The sequence below is a fragment of the Mastigoproctus giganteus genome, chromosome 2, assembly GCF_048544385.1.
Source record: "Mastigoproctus giganteus isolate SK-2022 chromosome 2, ASM4854438v1, whole genome shotgun sequence".
Classification (NCBI taxonomy): domain Eukaryota; kingdom Metazoa; phylum Arthropoda; class Arachnida; order Uropygi; family Thelyphonidae; genus Mastigoproctus; species Mastigoproctus giganteus.
In genome coordinates this window covers 143948476-143974156 of record NC_143576.1, presented here as the reverse complement: position 1 = coordinate 143974156, position 25681 = coordinate 143948476, and the positions used below count along the sequence as shown (strand labels likewise).

Sequence of the window (25681 nt, the reverse complement as noted above, 5' to 3'; positions counted from 1 at the left end):
TACATTTCCATCTGGATTTTCTACTCCAATAACTTAGTGTCAGTGATGATCAGGTGAAATGTTCTACCACGATATGTATTCAGCTGTAATGGGGTAATGCTTGGATTTTTTTTTTTTTTTTTTTTTGTGAAGAGAAGGTGAAATTACACATAACAGGGAAAAAAAAAAAAAAAAAAAAAACTGTTGAATTTTAGTATGATTCACATTAAATTTAATATGATGTCTCGCTAATGAATAAAAATTTATTCCCGTTTAAATATTTCAAACTACATTAACAAATTACGTATACATATACTTGCAAACCTTGCATAAAGTTACAGATACAAGGGTTATCTGCCACAATTGAAGAAATACACATTTCTCCTGAATCCATTTCCTCATCATTACAAACTGTTTGCCAGAGAATGTCTTTAATGGGAGGATTTATTTTTTTCATTCATTTTTTTAAGAATGCTATGATTTTTTAATTCAAATCTGGTGCTTAAGTTTTGCAGGAGCAGCTTGGATATGAAACAAATTGTCGAGGACTGAGTACTACCATATTATATTCACATATCATTATTTGTGATCATGTTCTGATATACTTTTAGTTAAAAAAAATCTAAAACTGCCCTATTACCCAGCTTGGTACCTCACTCACTAGGTAAAAATCCAAATTTCTAAATGTCTAGCCAGCAGCACATGAAAAAATGATCGTATGCAAATATGACAGCCATGGTCAAATTGAACTGCTTTCTCCAGTATAACTAGTTTTCTATTTATGGCAAGGATGTACTCTAAGAAGGCTGCTATAGCCAAGTAGGCAGGCACAAGAGTGCATAAGTACATGCACTGAGTGACCACAGTTCAAGCCCATATGACTGCTAAATATAGTGCTGTTTCTTGTATATGCTATCTCAACAAAAAAATTGTAAGAGTGAGCCAAGTTCTTTTGCAAGCTTTGTATAAACCTCCACTGTGAAAAAGTATGAGATCAAACAGTGACGCAAGCTCATCATAGCAAGTTTCATCAGCCATGAAAAGCACTGATTTCAAAATGTTGAGCCAAGTTCATTATAGACAGCCATGAAAAGCACTTAAATGAAAAAGTTATGCCAAGTCTTATTGGCCAACCTGATAAAAAGTTTGTCATACACTTGGCAGATTCACCACATTATTTAAATTTCAGTCCATTCCAGGTTCATAAGATGATAATCTGCCAAGTGTATGACAAACTTTTACTCTGGTTAGCCAACAGCAAACTTTGATAATTTTTTTTATCACAAAGCTTTTCATGGCTGAGCCCATAACGAACTTTACTCACCTTTTGATAATAAATGCTTTTCATGGCTTAGGTAGGTGGTTTCCTATACAAGGGCTATATTGAAAGTTAGACTTGTTTCATGGGCTGCACTGAGTGATTCCAAAAAAATTAGGGTGTTATATTTTCCATATTTGGTTAAATGTAAAAGGGAGTTTCTGTTTTCATGTTACCATTTTTTATTTTCAGCCTATATATAAAAAATGCAAATTCCCAACACTTATGTGCAACAAACCTATGTGAGTGATTTATTTTTTAGATTTTATTAAAATTATAAAAATATGACTTACTTTTGTTTTGTTTTTTTTAAAATACCTTACTTTTGCTTTTAAATGCTTACTTTAGAAAATTTACGACCCAAAAATGATCACTGATTTTCAATATTAAGGTGAATAAATAAATAATGATACACCTAAAATTTTAAATATTCAAAAATTTTATTAAGTACAATACATAATATTACATTTACTGAACAAAACATTAAACGAGAAACTTTTTTTGATAATTAACAAAATTTAAAATGCTGTTTTAGTTCACTCTCAACATGGGCAGTATAAAAATAATTTGCGAGCCATATCCAGCCTGCAGGCCATAGGTTGGACACCACTGGCTTAGGTTATGATGAACTTGGCATCACTGTTTGATCTCAAACCTTTTCATGGTGGAGAGTTTTGCAAAACTCGCAAAAGAACATGGCTCACTTTTTTTTTTTAAAGTTTGTTTTTTGTTAAGATATCAAATCTTTTTGTAGAGTTATTAAACTTTCAACACATTAACACGCTAAATTATATTGACAAATTACAATCAGCTGAATATCATTTTCTTCTCTACGCCAAGCAAACAAATGATCCATGTTTAAATAATAGCAGGTACCACAGTAACACAGGGTCACATATAACAAATAATGGTCTGCAGTGCACGAAGGTGTGCACAAACTAAGTGCACACTTAGTTTTAATTAATACATATGAATCATTTGTATAAATTAAAAACTAGCACTCATGTTCTTATTTTAATGCATGCAGCCTCCAGATAACTTGTCATAGTTTTATTTATTAGCATTAGCAGAGGCATATGATACAAGAAAGCAAGCTTATATAGCATCAGCCAACAAAAAAAACAACCTTCTCATTTCACCCATCCATTTGCTCCAAATGTTTGTGTAGTTCTGCCTTGAATTTATATAAGCTGTCAACTTCTAAAACGACAGATGGAAGTTTGTCCCAGCAATCAACCACCTGCTGGCTAAAGGCAAATTTCTGCAAATCTAATGTGTGGAAATCTTTGATATCTTTCTGGTAATGGGTTATTTTCCCATTACCAGGAAGTTTTATTACTTTCCCATTTCTATCCTATAACTGTACCAAACTTCAAGTCTCTAACTTAATCAGAAATATGTTAGAATATTGATCAGTGAGTGAATTAATGCATCAATCAGGCAGCAAAAACTACAATTTTTTAGACAGAAGGACAGTGGTTCATCCCAGGGAAATGAAATTTGGTATGTTTTGTCTCAACAGTTCAGCCTTACAGAAATCCAAATCTTAATCTTCTGTCTTTTTCATGTTCAGTGATACAGAGGTGTGAAAACAGGTATCTGTTGGTTCCAGTAAAAGGTGTGGGTAGCTTGTTAACAACTTTGCTAGGTGTACTGCCATGCACCTTTATCTTTTAAACTCTTCTGACCATTCGATCATCCTGGTGTATAAGTAGTATTAGTAAAAGCAAATGATGCAATAAAGCAAGCTTACACAGCATCACCAAAAAAAAAAAAAAAATTTTTTTTTTAAATTCATCTCTTTCCTTCAATACTTTGTCTAGTTCTTTCAATTTATTTAAGCTCTCCACTTCCATGACAACAGATGGATGTTTGTTCCACCAATCAACCACATGATGCTAAAGGCAAACTTCTACATCCATTCTGAAACCATCCTTCAATTTGAATTTATGCTCCATCATGTGCTTAGTATAAGCAAGTGAAAAATTTCCATTACCATTGAGCTTGCTCAATCCACTCAAAGCCTTAAACACCTCAACCAGATCACCTCACAGGCAACTAGACTAGGATGCTGCAATTTTCAGAACTGAAGCCTTTTGTGGTAAAAGCACCACTTTGTTCCCCTCACCAATCTTGTTGCCCTTCTCTGTACCCATTCCAGCCCAACATCGTTCTTAAAATGAGGCCTCCAGATCTGTATACAGTACTCAAGGTGTGGCCTGACCATGCCTTACACAAGGCGATAATCACCTCCTTATCCCTGGTAGAAAATCCTTTTTCTAGCAGGGATAAATTTCCGCACGTCTATCCTTAGATGTGCGGAAATTTGCCTTTAGCCAGCGGGTGGTTGGTTGGTGGAACAGACTTCCATCCCTTGTGGTGGAGGTTGATAGCCTAAATAAGTTTAAGGCTCAGCTGGACAGATTTTTTGAACGAACAGAGGGGTGAAGTGGAAGTGGGTTTTTTTTTTTTTTTTGGCTGATGCTGCATAAGCTTGCTTTCTTGCATCAAATGCCTCTACTAATGCTAATGCTAATTCCTGTATATCATTGACAAAACCATATAAGCTGTCCTGGCAGCTTGTCTGCACTGCTCAGAGAATTTCACATTTGATTGCACAATTACCCACAGGTCTTATTCATTTTCCACTACCAAGAGTAGTATCATATAGTCTGTATATTACTCTGAGGTTACTGCTACCTAGATGCATTACTTTGCACTTGTCAATGTTAAAACTTCAATTTTCATTTCTCAGTCCATCTGCCTAAGTTTTCTCGATCCTGTTGCAAGTAGCATACCATCATTAACTGCCCTGCCAACCTTTCTATTGACTGCTAACTTGGACAAAGGAAGTTAGGCAAGCAAAGGCAGATTACAAGAGATCCTTGGCAACGATGCAAAGATAAACAGCAACGACTTTGCTTCTGTAAACTCAAGAAGGAACAGGATGAATCAGGTTGGTCCTGTTCCTTCTTGAGTTTACAGAAGTAAAGAAGGAACAGGATGAATCAGATTGGTCCACTTAATATCAATGGTTCGACAGCTGAAGATCCTGCTCAGGTAGCGGACAAACCAAATGAATGTTTTGCATCTACATTTACGCATGAGGAATTCTGTGAGGAAGTAGAGACCAGAAGTTTATTAAACTGTAACAGGGATCTAAATGATTTTGTAATAACTGTGAGTAAAGTAAACATAAGAAAGGCACCTGGGGTGGATGGGATCTATCCAGTTATATTAAAGGAGCCAGCAAAGAAAGGAAGCAAACCCTTAGCCATAATTATGAGAATATCTTTGGATTTAGGGGAAGTCCCCATGGACTGGAGATGTGCAAATATATCCCCAATTCACAAAAGGGAATTTAAGGGTGATGAGCAATTACAGAGCTGTTAGTTTAACTTCTGTTGTGGGAAAATTAATGGAGTCAAGAAGCATTGCAGGATCATCTAGACAAGATTGTAGTTATAGTTCTGTACACAGCGTTTGTTAATGGAAGTCTTCTCTGACCAATTTAATTGGATACTACAATGCAGTCACAAAGAAACTGGATGCAAAAAATAATTTTGATATCACATACTTGGACTTCAGGAAAACATTTGATACTGTTGCACATGGACGACTGCTGTACAGAGTGGAGTATGGCATTAAGGGATGGTTGAATGGGAGAAGACAGTGATAATCAATGGACACTGCTCTACTAATGCTAAAGAGCAGTGTCCAGTGATAATCAATGGACACTGCTCTTTAGCATTAGCATTAGTAGAGGCATTTGATTCAAGAAAGCAAGCTTATGCAGCATCAGCCCAAAAAAAAAAAAAAATAAATAAATAAAAAAAAACCCACTTCCACTTCACCCCACTTTCGTTCGAAATACCTGTCCAGCTAAGCCTTAAACTTATTTAGGCTATCAACTTCGACGACAAGGGATGGACGTCTGTTCCACCAACCAACCACCCGCTGGCTAAAGGCAAATTTCCGCAATTTGAATTCATGCCCTCGCAGGTGATTATTCTGAGCAAGAGGAAGAATCCCATCAGCATTGAGCATGCTCAAACCATTCAAGGCTTTATACACGTCTATCAGATCACCTCGCTGGTGCCTAGTCTCCAGACACTGTAATCGGAAAAACTTAGGCCTTTCTTCGTAAGAGCACCCATTTGTTCAATTCACTAATCTTGTTGCCCTTCTCTGTGCTTGTTCCAGCAGCTCTACATCCTTCTTGAAATGAGGCCTCCAGACCTGTATACAGTACTCTAGGTGTGGCCTGACCATTGCCTTATACAAGGGACAATACACCATGAGCTACTCTTGCAGCTGGTCTGCACTGCTCAGAGAACTTCATATCTGCCTGCACAACTACCCCCCAGGTCCCTTTCATTCTCTACCACTGTCAGGTAGTACCACAGAGTTGATACGTTGCTCTGGGGGTTGTTGTTTCCCATATGTAGTACTTTACATTTGTCAATGTTAAACTTCATTTGCCACCTCTCAGCCCATCTGCTCAACCTTTCCAGATCCTGTTGCAGCAGCATAGTGTCCTCAACAACCCTGCCAACCTTTGTATCGTCTGCAAACTTGGACATTAAGCTTGATATACCATCATCAATATCATTTATAAATACAGAAAACAATAATGGACCCAATACTGAACCCTGAGGGACTCCACTAATAACATTAGCCCACGATGAGCAGTGTCCATTGATTACCACTCTCTGTCTTCTCCCCCTCAACCACCCCTTTATCCATAGCAGCAATTTGCCTCCAATGCCACACTGCTCCAATTTGTGCAGCAGTCTTCCATGTGCAACAGTATCAAAAGCCTTTCTAAGATCCAAGTATATAATATCAAAGTTATTCCCTGCATTCAGTTCCTTTGTGACTGCATCATAGTATCCAATCAAATTGGTCAGGTAAGACTTCCCCTGAACAAAACCATGCTGTGTCCAAGCTATAACTGAAGTCTTGTCTAGATGTCCTGCAGTCCTTCTTTAACCAGTGCCTCCATTAATTTTCCGGGAACAGAAGTTAAACTCACAGGTCTATAATTACTTGCGTCAGCCTTTGATCCTCCTTTGTGAATTGGGGTCACATTTGCACATCTCCAGTCCATGGGTACCTCCCCTGAATCCAAGGAAGCTCTCATAATTATGGCTAAGGGTTTGCTTACTTCCTTTGCTGCCTCCCATCCATCCTGGGGTGGATGGGTCCCATCCACCCCAGGTGCCTTTCTTGTGTTTATCTTCAACAATTTCTCCTCCACTTTATTCTCAGTTATTACAAGATTCTCTAGCTTACTGCCAGAGTTGAATACACCTCTGGCATTCAACTCGCTGAATAACTCCTCCTGTGTGAATGTCGATGCAAAATATTCAGTGAGCTGTTTGTTAACAGGTAGCTAACAAAATAGTTTGTTAGCTATCTGAGCAGGATCATCAACAGTTGACCCATCGATATCAAGTGGACCAATCTGATTCATCCCCTTCCTTCTAGAGTTTACATAAGTAAAGAACTCTTTGCTGTTTTTCTTTGCATCCCTTGCCAAAGATTTCTAGTAATCTGCCTTCACCTGCTTAACATCCTTTGTAACTTGGTTACGGATCAACTTGTATCTAACATAGGCTTCTGTGTCACATGTTAATTTGTATGTATCCCATGCATTTTTCTTCTCTGCCATATGTCTCATTAGTTCATCTGACATCCATTTAGGCCTAAACCTTGAACAATATTTCTTAGCTGGTATGTAAAGCCTAGTAGCTTCCAAGATAAGTTCTTTGAATGCTTCCCATTTTGAATTTGCTGTTGGTAACATCATCAGTTGGTCCCGCTGTATAGAATTTAAATACTGTCTCAGACCATCATAGTCGCATTTACGAGAGCAGAAACCCTTCCCTTTACCTCTGATGGTAGTTACCTCCTTGAGTAAATCCCACTTCAGAACACTGTGATCACTGCCATCTAGTGGTTCATTTACCTGCAGATTCTTAATGCATGAAGAATCAATACTGATAATCAAATCAAGAGTATTACTCCCTCTAGTTGCCTCCCGAACATGCTGATATAGAAAACAATCATCCAATAAATCCACAAAAGCCTTGCTAGTGTGTGAGTGACTAGCCCCCCCATATTCCAGTCAATATCTGGGAAATTAAAATCCCCCATTATAAGACTCTCTGATTTACTGGCCCACTCTATTTCCCTGTACAGTTTCTTATTATACTTATCAGAGTCATTAGGCCTATAGCACACTCACACTCCTACTCTCAATTTTGATCTCCCAATGCTTATGTCACACCAAACTGACTCGAAACTGCACTGTCCAGCAATGTCGACTTCACTTCCTTGGATTTTGTGTTTCTTAACTAATAGCATAACCCCTCCTCCCTTCCTATCCTTTCTGTAGACATTGTACTCCCCAAATTCCAGTTCTACATTTCTTATTTCTGCATTTCTTACTGGTCCACTCTATTTCCCTGTACAGTTTCTTATTATACTTATCAGAGTCATTAGGCCTATAGCACACTCCTACTCTCAATTTTGATCTCCCAATGCTTATGTCACACCAAACTGACTCGAAACTGCACTGTCCAGCAATGTCGACTTCACTTCCTTGGATTTTATGTGTTTCTTAACTAATAGCATAACCCCCTCCTCCCTTCCTATCCTTTCTGTAGACATTGTACTCCCCAAATTCCAGTTCTGCATTTCTTATATCTGTGTGACACCACGTCTCTGAAATCCCAACAATATTTGCCTTTGACGTTTTGGACAATAGTAAATAAATTTGATGAATTTGAGGTAAACTCCTAGCATTGGTGTACACGCAAGTATACATGCACCTGTTCTTTTTCTTAGCCACCCTAACACAGCCAATGTGTTTACTTGTACCCCAATGATTCCCAGCAGTCTCTGAAATATCCTGCATCTTATTTTCCAGGCTGCTGCTCATTCCAATAGAAGCAGTGCAAGAATCACTTTCACCTCTGCCAGTGGCTACTGTTAATCTATTAGTCCTTGTATCCCCCCCAATCTAGCAGTTTTTCAACCCACCTAACACTGCCTCGATAGCATCAGCAAACATTCTTGCACCCTTTCTATTTAAGTGTATCCCATCCCTGTAGAAGCAGTCTCTCCTGTTAACAAGTACAGACCAGGCTAAAAAAATTCTACCCCTTGAGCCTTGCACAATCTTTCCAGGGCCAAATTGATCGACAAAATGGACTAGTGTTATTACTGGAGTCTCCCAAGGTTTGGTGTTGGGCCATTATTATTTTCTATATTTATCAATGATATTGACAAAGGTATATCAGGCTTAATGTCCAAGTTTGCACACAATATGAATGTTGGTAGGATTGTTAATAACAGTAGGCAACTGCAACAGGATCTAGAAAAGTTGGGCAGATGGACTGAGAGGTGGCAACTGAAGTTTAGCAGTGACAAATGCAAAGTACTACAAATAGGTAGGAGCAACCCCAGAGTAATGTACCTACTGTGCAGTACTATACTCAGGGTAGTAGCAAATGAAAAAGACCTGAGGGTAATTGTGCAGTGAGATATGAAGTTTTCCGAGCAGTGCAAACAGGCTACCAGAGCAGCTCAGTCTTCTCAATGATGTACAGGAATTTTGCTGGCAGAGATAAGGAGGTGATTATCCCATTGTATAAGGCAGTGGTCAGCCATATCTTGAGTACTGCATTCAGGTCTGGAAGCCTCATTTTAGGAAGGATATAGAGCTGTTGGAACAAGTACAGAGAAGGGCAACAAGATTTGTGAGAGAAACAAAGGGTTGCTCTTACCAAGAAAGACTTAAGTTCTGCAAATTGCAGTGTCGGAAGACTAGGTACCTGTGGTGACCTGATTAAGGTGTGTAAGCCCTATGATAAGGTGTATGGTTTGAGCAATCTTAATGCTGTTGGGATTCTTCTTCTCGTTCAGATTACACATCTGAAGGGGAATACATTCAAATTGAGGAAATACAGTTCTAGAATAGATGTGTGGAAATTTGCCTTTAGCGAGCAGATGGTTGATTGTTTGAACAAACTTACATCAGTCATTGTGGAAGTTGATAGCTTAAATAAATTCAAGGAAGAACTGGAAAAACTTTTGGAGCAAATGGGTGGGTGAAATGAGGTGGGTTTTTTTTTTTGGCTAATGCTGTATAAGCTTGCTTTCTTGCATTATATGCCTGTACTAATGCTAATGAGCCCTGATATACCTTCATCAATATCATTAATAAATACAGAATGGCCCAGCACCGAAACCTGGTGGGACTCCACTAATAACATTAGCCCATCAACAGCAGTGTTTCCTGATAACTACTCTGTCTTCTCCGACTCAACCATCCTTTTATCCATAGCAGTAACCTGCCCTTAATGACACACTGTTCCAATTTGTGCAGCAGTCTTTTATGTGATTCAGAAGCTTTCTTGAAATCCAAGTATATGATATCAAATTTATTTTTTCCAACCAGTTCCTTTGCGACTGCACTATAGTAACCAACAATTCAGACAAAATTAGCAAAGGCACATGATGCAAGAAAGCATGCTTATATAGCATCAGCCAAAAAAAAAAAAAAAAAAAAAAAACCCCTTTTCACCCATCCACTCACTTCAAATGTTTGTCAAGTTCTGCCTTTAATCTATTTAAGCTATGAACTTCTATAACGGCAAATGGAAGTTTGTTCCACCAATCTTGTACTTGTTAACAGTAGAGACTACTTCTACAGGGATGGGATACACTTAAATAGAAAGGGTGCAAGAATGTTTGCTGATGCTATCGAGGCAGTGTTAGGTGGGTTGGAAAATTGCTAGATTGGGGGATACAAGGACTAATAGATTAATAGTAGCCACTGGCAGAGGTGAAAGTGATTCTTGCACCGCTTCTATTGGAATGAGCCGCAGCCTGGAAAATAAGATGCAGGATATTTCAGAGACTGCTGGGAATCATTGGAGTACAAGTAAACACATTGGTTGTGTTAGGGTAGCTAAGAAAAAGAACAGGTGCATGTATACTTGCGTGTACACCAATGCTAGGAGTTTAGTAAATAAATTTGATGAATTTGAGGTATTGCTCAAAACATCAAAGGCAGATATTGTGGGGATTTCAGAGATGTGGTGTCACACAGATATAAGGAATGCAGATCTGGAATTTGGGGAGTACAGTGTCTAAAGAAAGGATAGACAGGATAGGAAGGGAGGAGGGGTTATGCTATTAGTTAAAAAACACAAAATCCAAGGAAGTGAAGCCAGTCGACATTGCTGGACAGTGCAGTGTCGAGTCAGTTTGGTGTGACATAAGCATTGGGAGATCAAAATTGAGAGTAGGAGTGTGAGTGTGCTATAGGCCTAATGACTTTGATGAGTATGATGATTAGCATTAGCATTAGTAGAGGCATTTGATGCAAGAAAGCAAGCTTATGCAGCATCAGACAAAAAAAAAAAAAAAAAAACAACTTCCACTTCACCCCTCTGTTCGTTCAAAATACCTGTCCAGCTGAGCCTTAAACTTATTTAGGCTATCAACTTCCACGACAAGGGATGGAAGTCTGTTCCACCAACCAACCACTCGCTGGCTAAAGGCAAATTTCCGCACGTCTATCCTACATAAGTAACTGTACAGGGAAATAGAGTGGGTCAGTAAATCAGAGAGTCTTATAATGGGGGATTTTAATTTCCCAGATATTGACTGGAATTTGGGGGCTGGTCACTCACACACTAGCAAGGCTTTTGTGGATTTATTGGATGATTGTTTTCTACATCAGCATGTTCGAGAGGCAACTAGAGGGAGTAATACTCTTGATTTGATTATCAGTAGTGATTCTTCATGCATTAAGAATCTGCAGGTAAATGAACCACTAGGTGGCAGTGATCACAGTGTGCTGAAGTGGGATTTACTCAAAGAGGTAACTACCATTAGGGGTAAAGGGAAGGGTTATTGCTTTCGTAAAGGCGACTACGATGGACTGAGACAGTATTTAAATTCTATACAGTGGGACCAACTGATGATGTTACCAACAGCAAATTCAAAATGGGAAGCATTCAAAGAACTTATCTTGGAAGCTACTAGGCTTTACATACCAACTAAGAAATACTGTTCAAGGTGTAGGCCTAAGTGGATGTCAGATGAACTAATGAGACATATGGCAGAGAAGAAAAATGCATGGGATACATACAAATTAACACGTGACACAGAAGCCTATGATAGATACAAGTTGATCTGTAACCAAGTTACAAAGGAGGTTAGGCAGGCGAAGGCAGATTACGAGAAATCTTTGGCAAGGGATGCAAAGAAAAATGGCAAAGAGTTCTTCACTTATGTAAATTCTAGAAGGAAGGGGATGAATCAGATTGGTCCACTTGATATCGATGGGTCAACTGTTGATGAGCCTGCTCAGGTAGCTAACAAACTAAATGAATATTTTGCGTCGACATTCACACATGAGGAGTTATTCAGCGAGGGGAATGCCAGGGGTATATTCAACTCTGGCAGTAAGCTAGAGAATCTTGTAATAACTGAGAGTAAAGTGGAGGAGAAATTGTTGAAGATAAATACAAGAAAGGCACCTGGGGTGGATGGGATCTATCCAGTTATATTAAAGGAGGCAGCAAAGGAAGTAAGCAAACCTTTAGCCATAATTATGAGGGCTTCCTTGGACTCAGGGGAAGTACCCATGGACTGGAGATGTGCAAATGTGACCCCAATTCACAAAGGAGGATCAAAGGGCGACACAAGTAATTACTGACCTGTTAGTTTAACTTCTGTTCCCGGAAAATTAATGGGGGCACTGGTTAAAGAAGCACTGCAGGATCATCTAGACAAGACTTCAATTATAGCTCAGACACAGCATGCTTTTGTTAAGAGGAAGTCTTGCCTGACCAATTTGATTGGATACTATGATGCAGTCACAAAAGAACTGGATGCAGGGAATAACTTTGATATTATATACTTGGATACTTAGAAAGGCTTTTGATACTGTTGCACATGGAAGACTGCTGCACAAATTGGAGCAGTGTGGCATTGGAGGCAAACTGCTGCTATGGATAAAGGGGTGGTTGAGGGGGAGAAGACAGAGTGGTAATCAATGGACACTGCTCATCGTGGGCTAATGTTATTAGTGGAGTCCCTCAGGGTTCAGTATTGGGTCCATTATTGTTTTCTGTATTTATAAATGATATTGATGATGGTATATCAAGCTTAATGTCCAAGTTTGCAGACGATACGAAGGTTGACAGAGTTGTCAAGGACACTACGCTACTGCAACACGATCTGGAAAGGTTGAGCAGATGGGTTTACAGGTGGCAAATGAAGTTTAACATTGACAAATGTAAAGTACGACATATGGGAAACAGCAACCCCAGAGCAACATATCAACTCTGTGGTACTACACTGACAGTGGTAGAGAATGAAACGGACCTGGAGGTGGTTGTGCAGGCAGATATGAAGTTTTCTGAGCAGTGCAGACGGGCTAAAAGAGTAGCTCATGGTGTATTGTTGATGATATATAAGAATTTTTCTAGCAGGGACAAGGAGATGATTATTCCCTTGTATAAGGCAATGGTGAGGCCACACCTAGAGTACTGTATACAGGTCTAGAGGCCTCATTTCAAGAAGGATGTAGGGATGCTGGAACGAGTACAGAGAAGGGCAACAAGATTAGTGAATGGAACAAAAGGATGCTCTTACGAAGAAAGGCTTAAGTTTTGCAAATTAGAGTGTCTGGAGACTAGGCACCAGCGAGGTGATCTGATAGAGGTGTATAAAGCCTTGAATGGTTTGACCATGCTCAATGCTGATGGGATTCTTCCTCTTGCTCAGAATAATCACCTGAGAGGGCATAAATTCAAATTGAGGAAAGACGGATGTAGGATAGACGTGAGGAATTTTGCCTTTAGCCAACGGGTGGTTGGTTTGTGGAACAGACTTCCATCCCTTGTCGTGCAAGTTGATAACCTAAATAAGTTGAAGGCTCAGCTGGACAGGCATTTCAAACGAACAGAGGGGTGAAGTGGAAGTGGTTATTTTTGATTTATTTATTTTTTTTTTTTTTTTTTGGCTGATGCTGCATAAGCTTGCATCAAATGCCTCTACTAATGCTAATCAACCACCCACTGGCTAAAGGCAAACTTCCCAACATCTATCCTACAACCGCCTTTCTTCAGTTTGAATTTATGCCCTCTCAGACAATTATTCTGAGCAAGAGGAAGAATCCCATCAGCATTGAGCATGCTCAAACCATTCAAGGCTTTATACACCTCAATCAGATCACCTCGCAGGTGCCTAGTCTGCAGACACTGTAATTTGCAAAACTTAAGCCTTTCTTTGCAACTCTTTGTTCCATTCACTTATCTTGTTGCTCTTCTCTGTACTCGTTCCAACAGCTCTACATCCTTCTTAAAATGAGGCCTCAAGACTGTATACAGTACTCAAGGTGTGACCTGACCATTGCCTTATACAAGGGGATAATCACCTCCTTATCCCTGCTAGAAAAATTCCTGTATATCATTGACAAGACTCCATGAGCTACTCTTGCAGACCATCTGCACTGCTCAGAAAACTTCATATCTGCCTGCACAATTTCCCCCAAGTCCATTTCAATCTCTACCACTGTCAGTGTGGTACCACAGAGTTGATACATTACTCTGGGATTACTGCTTCCCATATGTAGTACTTTACATTTGTCAATGTTAAACTTTATTTGCCACCTCTCAGCCAATCTGCTCGACTTTTCTAGATTCTGTTGCAGCAGTGTACTGTCATTAGTGTTGTTAACAACCCTGTCAACCTTCGTATCGTCTGCAAACTTGGACATTAAGCCTGATATACCATCATCAATATCACTATCGTCATTTAGAAATACAGAAAACAACAATGGACCTAACACTGAACCCTGAGGGACTCCACTAATAACATTAGTCTATGAAGAGCAGTGTCCGTTGATTACCACTCTGTCTTCTCCCACTCAACCATCCCTTTATCCATAGCTGCAATTTTCCTCCAATACTACACTGCTCCAATTTGTGCAGCAGTCTTCCGTGTGCAACAGTAAAGGCTTTTCTAAGATCCAAATATATGATATCAAAGTTATTCTTTGCATCCAGTTCCTTTGTGACTACATCATAGTACCCAATCAGATTAGTCAGACAAGACTTCCCCTTAACAAACCTATGCTGTGTCCGAGCTTCCCTTAACAAACCCATGCCGTGTCTGAAGTATAACTGCTGTCCTCTATAGATGGTCCTGTATTACTTCTTTAACCAGTGATTTCAATATTTTCCCTGGAACAAAAAGTTAAGCTAACAGATCTGTAATTACCCATGTCACTCTTTCATCCCCCTTTGTGAAATGGGGATGCACAGAGATGATAGACTGTGTTAGTTGTCTGACGACACCGAGGGTTCCCCCCGGGCTCCTGTGTGATATTAACTCTTGAAAATTTGACATACAGTATGTGAAATTTTGCAATCTGCTAGTGTGGTGGCAGTAGCAATCTTTGAAGGCAGCAGTGAATTCCAACTGCAGTAACTTGTAATAACAAAAACATGTTTAGGCAAATTCGCTATTATAGCTAATAAACAACCTGAACACTACTGACCAGATCCTCCCAGTTAACTGGATGTCCCACTGGAGTTATCAAAAATGAGCAAAGTTTTGTTGTTCTCTTGTTTTTTTTTTTTTTTTTTTTTTAAAGAATGTAGAAAAAGAAGAATTAATATAATCCTGCAATGAAGTTTTTATCTGTGTTTCATTCACATTCCATATGCTGAACAGTCTGTCTATATTGTATGCAACTTTTCTTGGCTTTTGCAATTCTGGCAGCACTGTTAACAGGTACATTCTAAAGTGGAGCTGCATGCCTACAAATTGTGCCCCTTCCAAGAGATTTTTTCATATGTCCTCTTCTGTTCTCATAATTCAAGAATTTAATTTACCTTAAACTACAGTGATTACAATTTAGATGAGAGGTGAAAGTGCCAGTCCTCTCACTCTTTACTTTCCCTTCACCTCACTAAGGTAGCAAGTCTGGTGGTATGGTATTTTTAATTTCTAAGGTGCTCATTCTTCAATTTTGTTAGATTCACACATGGTGTGAATTCACTGTAATTCAAGATATTAAATGCTGAGGTTATGGGCATCATAAATTCACCTGCTCATATCTATTTAATAGTTAAAATTTAACCACTAAAGAAATTGCTTCCTATTTGTTTTTGAACCAAAGAATTAAAGCTATGCATGTGTATGTCTATACGTGTATATGTGTGTGTATCTCTAGATTTTGAGATAAAAATATAGAGATAAATACAGGGTTGTTAAAATTAAAGTATCCCTATGAAGAGAGCTCTGGATCGAGTTCTAAGGCTCGTACTGAAGAGAAATTTGGACAACAGGTACAATAAAGAATGCGCTCACCATTTATTGGAAAAAAAATTAGCTAAAAAATTTATCACTATATATGGCACTGTGGCAATACAAATCACTTGAACAGGGCTACAATTGTTCAATGTGTCCTCCATTTTGGTCAATAGTTTCCATTCGAAGAACAGCATTTTCTACAACAGAACATAACATGCCAACTGGAATAGCCAGAAAATGATGTCTAATGCTGTCCTTCAGATCTGCCAGAGTTTGACATTCTTCCAGCTACACCTGGTTCTTCAAAAAAACCCCACAACCAGAAGTCGCACAGGGTGAGGTCTGGTGATCGGGGTGGCCAAGATGTCTGGAAACAACGGCCGATGACCTGTTCGTCTGTAAAGTGTTGCCTTGGCAATCTTTGGACACAACGGTGGATGTGGTGTGGCATACCATCTTGCGTGAATATGGTATCCTGAAGGCACCCACGTTGTTACAGCTCGGGTATTGCAAAATTTGCCAACATTTCATAATATCATTATCCAGTGACGGAACAGGTGTGGGGTCCAGTCGGTGTTACCTGTTCAAAAAAATATGGCCCAATCATGAATGTGGCTGTAAATCCACACCACACTGTCACTTTTGGAGAATGCAACGGGACCTCTTGGATAACTTGAGGGTTTTCTGTTGCCCAAATGTGACAGTTGTGCGTATTCACTTGTCCACTTAAATTAAGCAGAAGTGGGCTTCATCACTCCAAAGGATGTTCCGTGGCCAAGTGATATCCACTGTCATTCCAGCCAGAAACTGAAGTGCGTATGTGAAACAAATATCTGCATGACCATGCTTTAGCTGCTATAGCATGTGCATCTTGTAAGGATAGTACCGCAACACCTGACACATTACTAGCCTTACAGTGGAATACAGCATGTCCACTTCACGAGAAACAGCTGGCACATTCCGCTACCACATGGAGATTAACTTGATAAATCCACGACAGCCATAGCCACATCTTCAACACAAGAGGAGTCCACTCGTTTTCGACCTCTACCTGGTTGAACACCAAGATGCCCTGTCGCTTCAAATTTCGCAATCATTTTTCTGACAGTACAAACAGTCATAGGTCCATGCCTTATGCACTTCTGACCCCTGAATTCTCTGATAGCCGCTGCTGCATTGTTGCTGTTCTGATAGTACAGCTTCCTTAATAGCACCTTTTCCTGCATCATTGTTGACATTGCTGCTGTAGTGCAGGCAAACATCTACTGTGTATGATTTTGAAGAATGCTTTGCTTTTATACACAGTACAGTAGAGCTGAGTAGTGGCACTGTGGCAATTATTTACATTACTTGCATAATCGTAACTAAGATAGTTACGCGCCATACAGTGACAAATTCTGTAACTTTTTTTTTTTCCCAATAAATGGCAAGCGCATTCTTTATTGTACCTGTTGTCCAAATTTCCCTTCAGTACGAGCCTTAGAACTCACCCCCAGAGTCCTCTACATAGGGATACTAATTTTAACAACCCTGTATATATACATTTTATGAGGGGCTGGGATTCACAATCCTCACCTGAGACTAACTTGGTCAGCCACAATGCACAAAATGAAGCCCATAAAAATTCCTCCCTATTTGGGGGGATGCAAAACTCGTGCCTTCAACAATGGTATAGAGAGTGATTATAACCACTACTATCCACAAGGGTCATTTCACTCAAGTTATTAAGTGCAACATCATCATTTCTGGTGAAATAACGCTTTTTAGCGAAACATGCAGCAAAATGGCTATTTGTATAATAAACTGACAGAGAATTACTGCACCATTACTTCATATGTACAGCAGCATAGTGACGTCATGTTCATACAAACAGCCAACATGCTATCTTGCTATGTAGAGAAAAATAAATAATAAAAATTTGTATATCTATTCAAATGTCATAATGTGGTTATGGTTTAATACTGCGACTAGCAGCAAGTCCTATGTTATAAAATAACAATACTACCTGTAGCAAAGCGACAAATGTATCCCCAATTCACAAAGGGGAATGGGAGGGTGACACGAGTAATTACAGACCAGTAAGTTTAACTTCTGTTCCGGGTAAAATAATGAAGTCACTAGTTAAAGATGCATTGTAAGATCATCTAGACAAGACTGCAGCAATAATTCAGACACAGCATGGGTTTGTTTAGGGAAAGTCTTTTTTGACAAATTTGATAGGATATTATGATGTGGTTACAAGGGAACTGATATCATATCATATACTGATATCATATATTTGAATTTCAGGAAAGCTTTTGACACTGTTGCACATGGAAGACTATTGTACAAATTGGAGCAGAATGGTATTAAGGGTAAGTTGCTAAATTGAATAAAAGGATGGTTCAGTGGGAGAAGCCAGAGGGTGGTAATTAATGGGTGCTGCTCTTCGTGGACTAATGTTATTAGTGGAGTCCCACAGGATTCGGTGTTGGGTCCTCTGTTGTTTTGTATATTTATCAATAATATTGATGAAGGTGTATCAGGCTTAATGTCGAAGTTTTTTTTTTTTTTTTTTTTTTTATGAGAACCCCAAACACGAGAGGTATTAGAACCTATAGTACTTAGTACCGTGCTTGGGTTGGAGATTGAGAAGACGAAAGAAGATATTTGTTGATATTGGACTTGAACTGCTGTAGATTGTAGTTTTCAGGAAATACGTATGAAGGAAGGTTGTTCCAGAAAACGGCAGTTGAATGAATAAATGAGGAAGATGAAAAGTTGGTTCTGTGGGTTTGAAGTTGGACAGTAAATGGATGTTGGCTGGTGGCAGCACGTGTTCGGACTGTTTTGAAAGAGAGAGCGGGAATTATAGAAGCCAATTCAGAAGAACAGTGCCCATGGAAGTATCTGTAGAAGAGGCATGCAGCAGAAACAGTGCGTCTATGAGAAAGCGAGTGGAGAGACTCTGTTAGAGATGAATCATTAATTAACCTAACTGCCCTCTTCTGAATGGAATCAAGAAGCCTGAGAGAGGTTTTGGGGGCACCACCCCAGATGTGGGAACAATATTCCATGGCAGGGCAGATTTGCAATTTATACAGAGGGAGCAGCTGTTTGGAAGAAAAGTAACGGCGAGAGCGAAAGAGAAAACCAAGTTTTTTAGATGCAGAGGAAGCAATATTTGTAATGTGCTTGTGCCAAGAGAGATTAGAAGTCAGGGTAATCCCCAAAAGAGATATCATTTTGCCTAGAAATCGGAGTGTCAATAAAGATAAGCATAGGAGCAGAAGAATCCTTTTTGCGAGATATAAGACAAGATTGAGTTTTAGAAGGGTTGAAATCAACTAAGTTGTCTTTGCCCCACTGGAGAATTACCTGAAGATCGCCATTTAAGGAATTGGCAGCAGATTTTCGAGAAGTTGAAGCTGATTGAGCAGGGCAAGGTTTCTCAAAATGGAAAGTTGAATACAATGTGCTATCATCGGCAAAACTATGGATAGGATTTCCAGTCAATGGAAGAAGGTCATTGATATACAAGAGGAAAAGAGTGGGGGAAAGAACTGAACCTTGGGGGACACCGGCATTAGTGGAGAAGTTAGAAGACAGAGAGCCATCTACCATCACCCTCAGTGAGCGATCAGAGAGAAAACTGGATAACCAATTACTAAAAACAGTTGGCAAACCAAAAGATGGAAGCTTGTTTAGAAGACCTTTATGCCAAACATGATCAAAAGCCTTTGAGATGTCAAGAGCAACTACTTCTGTTTCACCGAACCTTTCCACTGAATTAGTCCATAAATGGGTAACATAAGCCAGAATATCACCAGTGGATCGACACTGACGGAATCCATACTGGCGATCATTGATCAGATGGAAGGTTTCTAGGTAGTTTAAAAGTTGGCGGTTAATTGATTTCTCCATTACTTTAGAAAGAGTAGAAGTAATTGCAATGGGACGGTAATTGGATGGGAGGGATTTGTCACCCTTTTTAGGAACTGGCTGGATATGAGCAAATTTCCAAGCAGAAGGAAAAACACCTTTGGAATAAAAAAGTGAAAAAAGGCGGCAAAAATAGGAGTAAGTTCAGGAGCACAGGTTTTGAGAACAAGTGGAGAAATACCATCAGGACCTGGAGCTTTCGTGGCATCAAGATTCATCAAAATCCTTCTGATATCCTTTTGACGGAAGACCACAGGAGGCATTGAATGGAGTGTGTTAGGAATTGTGGGAGGTGTTTTACCAAGGTCATTAATACATGAGCTGGAAGAAAAATGGGATGCTAGCAGGTCAGCTTTGTCCTTGGCTGAAGTGACAATAGAACCATCTGGTTTTTACACAGGTGGGAGCAGAGATGGGCAAAAGTTGCGGCCAATAGCTTTGGCAAGAGACCAGAATGCTCGGCTACCATTAGGGCAAGAAGCAAGTTTTCTACTCTTAGCCTGTTCAAACTCTAGTTTGGACTGATTAATAACTGCTTTACAATTGTTGCGAGCTTTGGTGTAGGCAGAAAATGAAACTGAAGAATTAGAAACAAGCCAATTACGATATGCAACGTTCTTCTCTTGGACAGCCTTAGCACATTTATTGGAAAACCAAGGTTTAGATAAAGGACGAGATTTTAAAGTGGAGTGTGGGATAAAGGATTCCATTCCTGCAAGAATAATTTCACTGACACGATCTGAGCAAACGTTGACATCAGAAGTTTTGAAACAGTAATCAGACCAAGGAAAAGAAGTCTCGCAGGTCATCCCATTTTGCATTCTTGTAATGCCAAACAATACGAGGTTGGGAATAGCCATGAGATAAAGGCTCCATTGGAGAAGAGACAATCACCAAGTTGTGATCTGAAGTGCCTAAAGGACCTCTCACTTCAACCTTGTACTTAGAAGGGTTGTTTGTGAGAAAAAGATCGAGCGTATTGGCTGTATGATTAGGATTGTCTGATATTCTTGTAGTTAAATGAACAATCTGTGCTAGGTCATTACAGATGATACAGTTTGCAGATGTTACAAAGGTTGGCAGGTTGTTAATGACAGTAATGGCAGTGTGTTACTGCAACAGGATCTAGATAATTTGGGCAGATGGGCTAAGAAGTGGCAACTGAAGTTTAACCTTGACAAATGCAAAGTACTGCATATGGGTAGAAGTAACCCCAGAGAAATATACCAACTGTGTGGTACTACACTTAAGGTGGTAGAAAATGAAAAAGACCTGGGAGTAATTGTGCAGTCAGATATGAAGTTTTCTGAGCAATGCAGACAGGCTGCCAGGGCAGGTCATGGGGTTTTGTCAATGATATATAGGAATTTTGCTAGCAGAGAAAAAGAGGTAATTGTCCCTCTGTATAAGGCAATGGTCAGACCACACCTTGAGTACTGCGTACAGGTCTGGAGGCCTCATTTTAGGAAGGATGTAGATTTGCTTGAGCATGTACAGAGAAGGGCAACAATATTGGTGAAGGGAATGAAGGGATCCTCTTACCAAGAGAGGCTTAAGTTCTGCAAATTGCAGTGGCTGGAGACTAGGCACCTGCGCAGTGATCTGATCCCATCAGAATTGAGCACGCTGAATTCTGATGGGATCCTTCCACTTGTTCAGATTACGAACCTAAGGGTGGCATAAATTCAAATTAAGAAAAGACAGATGTAGAATAGATGTGCGGAAATTTGCCTTTAGCCAGCGGGTGGTTAATTGCTGGAACAAACTTCCATCTGTCGTTGTGGAAGTTGATAGGTTAAATAAATTTAAGGAGGAACTGGACAGGCATTTGGAGGGAATGGTGTGATTTTTTTTTTTTTGGCTGATGCTGCATAAGCTCATACACTTGCTTTCTTGCATCACATGCCACTACTACTATGGAGGATTTAACTATACCTCTGCCAGGGAAACTGCCCCAGAATGTCGGCGGAAATTGCTCCCGGGGTCACCATAAAATTTGGATCCAAGACTAATAGTTGTTAGTAAAAAAAATGATTCAGATAGGGCTAAAACCTGCCGGTCCAATCCTGGTCCTTGAACCACTGGCACTACAGCAAAAAAGGTAAAATTACATCGAGTTCAATGGTAATTACACGTTAGATGAACGTGAATACAGCATCTTTTAATTCCACGTGTATTGGGATAGCAGAGACGTGGTGTCACTCAGATATAAGGAGTGCAGAACTGGAATTTGGGGAGTACAATGTGTACAGAAAGGATAGACAGGATAGGAAGGGAGGAGGTGTTATGCTGTTAATTAAGAAAAACAAAATCAAAAGAAGTGCACCACACAACAGAAGTTGATATAGATGAACAGTGCACTGTTGAGTCAGTTTGGTGTGACATAAGCACTGCAAAAGCAAAAATAAGAGTAGGAGTGTGTTATAGGCCTAATGACTCAAATGAGTACAATGAACAATTGTACAGAGAAATAGAGTAGGCTAGTAAATCAGAATGTCTTATAATGGGGGATTTTAACTTCTCAGATATTGACTGGAACTTGAGGGTTGGTCACTCACACACTAGTCAGACTTTGTGGATTTATTGGATGATTGTTTTCTGCAGCAGCATGTTCAAGAGGCAACCAGAGAGAGTAATACTCTTGATCTGGTTATCAGCAGTGATCATTCGTGTATTAAGAATTTGCAGATAAAGGAACCACTAGGTGGCAGTGATCACAGTGTTCTGATGTGGGATTTACTTAAAGATTTAATTACCATCAGATCAGTGGTAAAGGAAAGGGTTTTTGCTTCCGTAAAGGTGAGTACAGTGGTCTCAGACAGTTTTTAAATTCTGTACAGTGGAATCAACTGACGATGTTACCAACAGTAAATTCTAAGTGGGAAGCATTCAAGGAGTTAATCGTGGATGCTACTAAAAGTTTCGTACCTATTAAGAAATATGGTTCAAGGTTTAGCCCTAAATGGTTATCAAATGAACTAATGAGACTCGTAACAGAGAAGAAAAATGCATGGGATGCATATAAATTACCAAGGCACTCAGAAGCCTATGGCAGATATAAGCTAGTCTGTAATCAGGTCACAAAGGAGATTAGGCAGGCGAAGGCAGGTTATGAGAAATCTTTGGCAAAAAAGAAAACAGCAAGGATTTCTTTACTTATATAAACTCTAAAAGGAAGGGGATGAATCTGATTGTTACACTTGACATCGATGGTTCGACTGTTGATGATCCTGCTCAGGTAGCAAACAAACTGAATGAGTATTTTGCATCTACAGTCACACATGAGGAATTATTAAGGTTTGAAAATGGCAGAAGGGTATCAAATTGTAGCAGGGTACTTAATGATTTTGTAATAACTGAGAGCAAAGTGGAGGAGAAATTGTTGAAGTTAAACATAAGAAAAGCACCTGGGGTGGATGGGTTCTATCCAGCTATATTAAAGGAGGTGGCAAAGCAACTAAGCAAACCCTTAGCCATAATTATAAGAGCATCCTTGGACTCAGAGGAAGTCCCCACAGACTAGAGATGTGAAAATGTATCCCCAATTCACAAAGGGGGATCGAAGGGTGACACGAGTAATTACAGACCAGTTAGTTTAACTTCTGTTCCAGGTAAAATAATGGAGTCACTGGTTAAAGATGCATTGCAGGATCATCCAGACAAGACTGCAGCAATAATTCAGACACAGCATGGGTTTGTTAAGGGAGAGTCTTGTCTGACAAATTTGATAGGATATTATGATGTGGTTACAAAGGAACTGGATGCAAAAAATAATTTTGATATCGTATATTTGGATTTCAGGAAAGCTTTTAACACTGTTGCGCGTGGAAGACTACTGTACAAATTGGAGCAGAATGGTATTAAGGGTAAGTTCCTGCAATTGATAAAAGGATGGTTAAGTGAGTGAAGACAGAGGGTGGTAATCAATGGGTGCTGCTCTTCGTGGACTAATGTTATTAGTGGAGTCCCACAGGGTTCGGTGTTGGGTCCACTGTTGTTTTGTATATTTATCAATGATATTGATGAAGGTATATCAGGCTTAGTGTTGAAGTTTGCAGATGAAACAAAGGCTGGCAGGGTTGTTAATGACAGTAATGGCAGTGTGCTACTGCAACAGGATCTAGATAATTTGGGCAGATGGGCTAAGAAGTGGCAACTGAAGTTTAACCTAGACAAATGCAAAGTACTGCATATGGGTAGAAGTATCCCGAGAGAAAAGTACCAACTGTGTGGAACTACACTTAAGGTGGTAGAAAACGAAAAAGACCTGGGAGTAATTGTGCAGTCAGATATGAAGTTTTCTGAGCAATGCAGACAGGCTGCCAGGGCAGGTCATGGGATTTTGTCAATGATATATAGGAATTTTGCTAGCAGGGAAAAAGAGGTGATTGTCCCTCTGTATAAGGCAAAGGTCAGGCCACACCTTGAGTACTGCGTACAGGTCTGGAGGCCTCATTTTAGGAAGGATGTCGATTTACTTGAGCGTGTACAGAGAAGGGCAACAAGTTTGGTGAAGGGAATGAAGGGATCCTCTTACCAAGAGAGGCTTAAGTTTTGCAAATTGCAGTGGCTAGAGACCAGGCACCTGCGTAGTGATCTGATTGAGGTGTATAAGGCCTTGAATGGATTGAACACTCTGAATTCTGATGGGTTCCTTTCACTTGTTTAGATTACGAACCTAAGGGGGCATAAATTCAAATTAAGAAAAGTCAGATGTAGAATAGATGTGCAGAAATTTGCCTTTAGCCATCAGGTGGTTAATTGCTGGAACAAACTTCCATCTGTCGTTGTGGAAGTTAATAAGCTGAATAAATTTAAGGAGGAACTGGACAGGCATTTAGAAGGAATGTTTTTTTTTTTTGTTTTTTTTTGGCTGATGCTGCATAAGCTCATACACTTGCTTTCTTGCATCACATACTACTAGTACTACAAAAGTTCATTCATTCATTCTCTTAATTCATTCTCTCAGTGGCTAAATAATTAAAAAAATAAATAAATAAATTAGATTAGCACATACAGAGTCCGGATAAATTCTGCAATAACGCTTATCATCATTAGACATATCAGTAAGATATGTCACGATCGACCTGTAAACAGCTGCTCCGCCTATTAAATGGCTGTATTCACCAAAAATGCATAGCCATTTATCGCTGTGTGGAACTAATTCATTAAGATTGTACGATGGCTTTTGACATTGCTCCCATCATAATCTGTTCAATTAAAAAAAAAAAAAAAAAAAACGATACAAAATCATAGATCCTACCTCTGAATTCCACAGCAGAACTGCCACCGCTGTTATATTAGTTGTATTTAGTTCTGGATTTTTATGGGCTGGCTTTTCACTCAGTCATCACACGAAAAATCGCAGTCCATATAAATATATTATAATTCAATTATTTGAATTATACAATTAAAAATAACACAGAAACTGAAGTTTCAGATTACTTAAAATTAAATACAAAACCAAAAATCAAAACTTTTGATTAGTACGCATAGTTAATGAGCGCCACTATGCGCTTATATAACGAAACAAAGCAAATTTCTTGAAAATCACTAAAAATATTTCTGGACAAGGGATGATTTTCTGGATATTATTATTATATTATTTCTCCCTGATTGGGGGGGGGGGATTCCACCTCGTGACGGGTATTCCTACCAAGTACACAGGGTGGTTGTTGTGTTTTTATGTCTGGTGTTACTGTTGGTCGAGGAACTCTCTGACTATCCTAGAGGTGTTCAGGATTGTGACTTTCTGGAGTTCCTTGTAGGGTTTTCGCTGGGAGATTTATTGCTGCTAGTCTGTTATGTAGGGTCTTTGACACCATACCTGTGGCTGAAACGATGATCGGGTTGGTCGTTACTTGTTGCATATTCCACATCTCATTGATCTCCTGTCTTAAGTTCGTGTACTTCCTGAATTTTTCTCCATGGGTTTTCTGCAGGTTGCCAGTGTTGGGTGCTAGTATGTCAATCAGGTAGGTAGCCTTTTCCTTCTTGTCCACAAGGGTTATGCCGGTCTGTTGTGTGGGATTGTCTTATCCGTTATTATGGCGCAGTCCCATTCCACTTGTGGGTTGAGGTCTCTAGTACTGCCTGCCGATCGTGCTTGTAGTAAAG

The 25681-nt window shown here is 39.5% G+C and overlaps 1 protein-coding gene across 2 annotated transcripts in view; it reads right to left on the bottom strand.

The window, feature by feature from the left end:
• The window catches only part of LOC150089631 (tetratricopeptide repeat protein 1-like), a 141198-nt gene extending 116176 nt beyond the window's left edge, over window positions 1-25022 (bottom strand). The window contains exon 1 of one of the 2 annotated variants that reach the window (XM_090368698.1): window positions 24828-25022. The gene's annotated coding sequence lies outside the window, so the exon portion shown is untranslated. Of the gene's footprint in view, window positions 1-24581; window positions 24663-24827 lie in introns of those variants that run through there. The other variant, XM_090368699.1, reaches the window with a different exon arrangement.
• Between the last annotated feature and the right edge of the window lie 659 nt (window positions 25023-25681).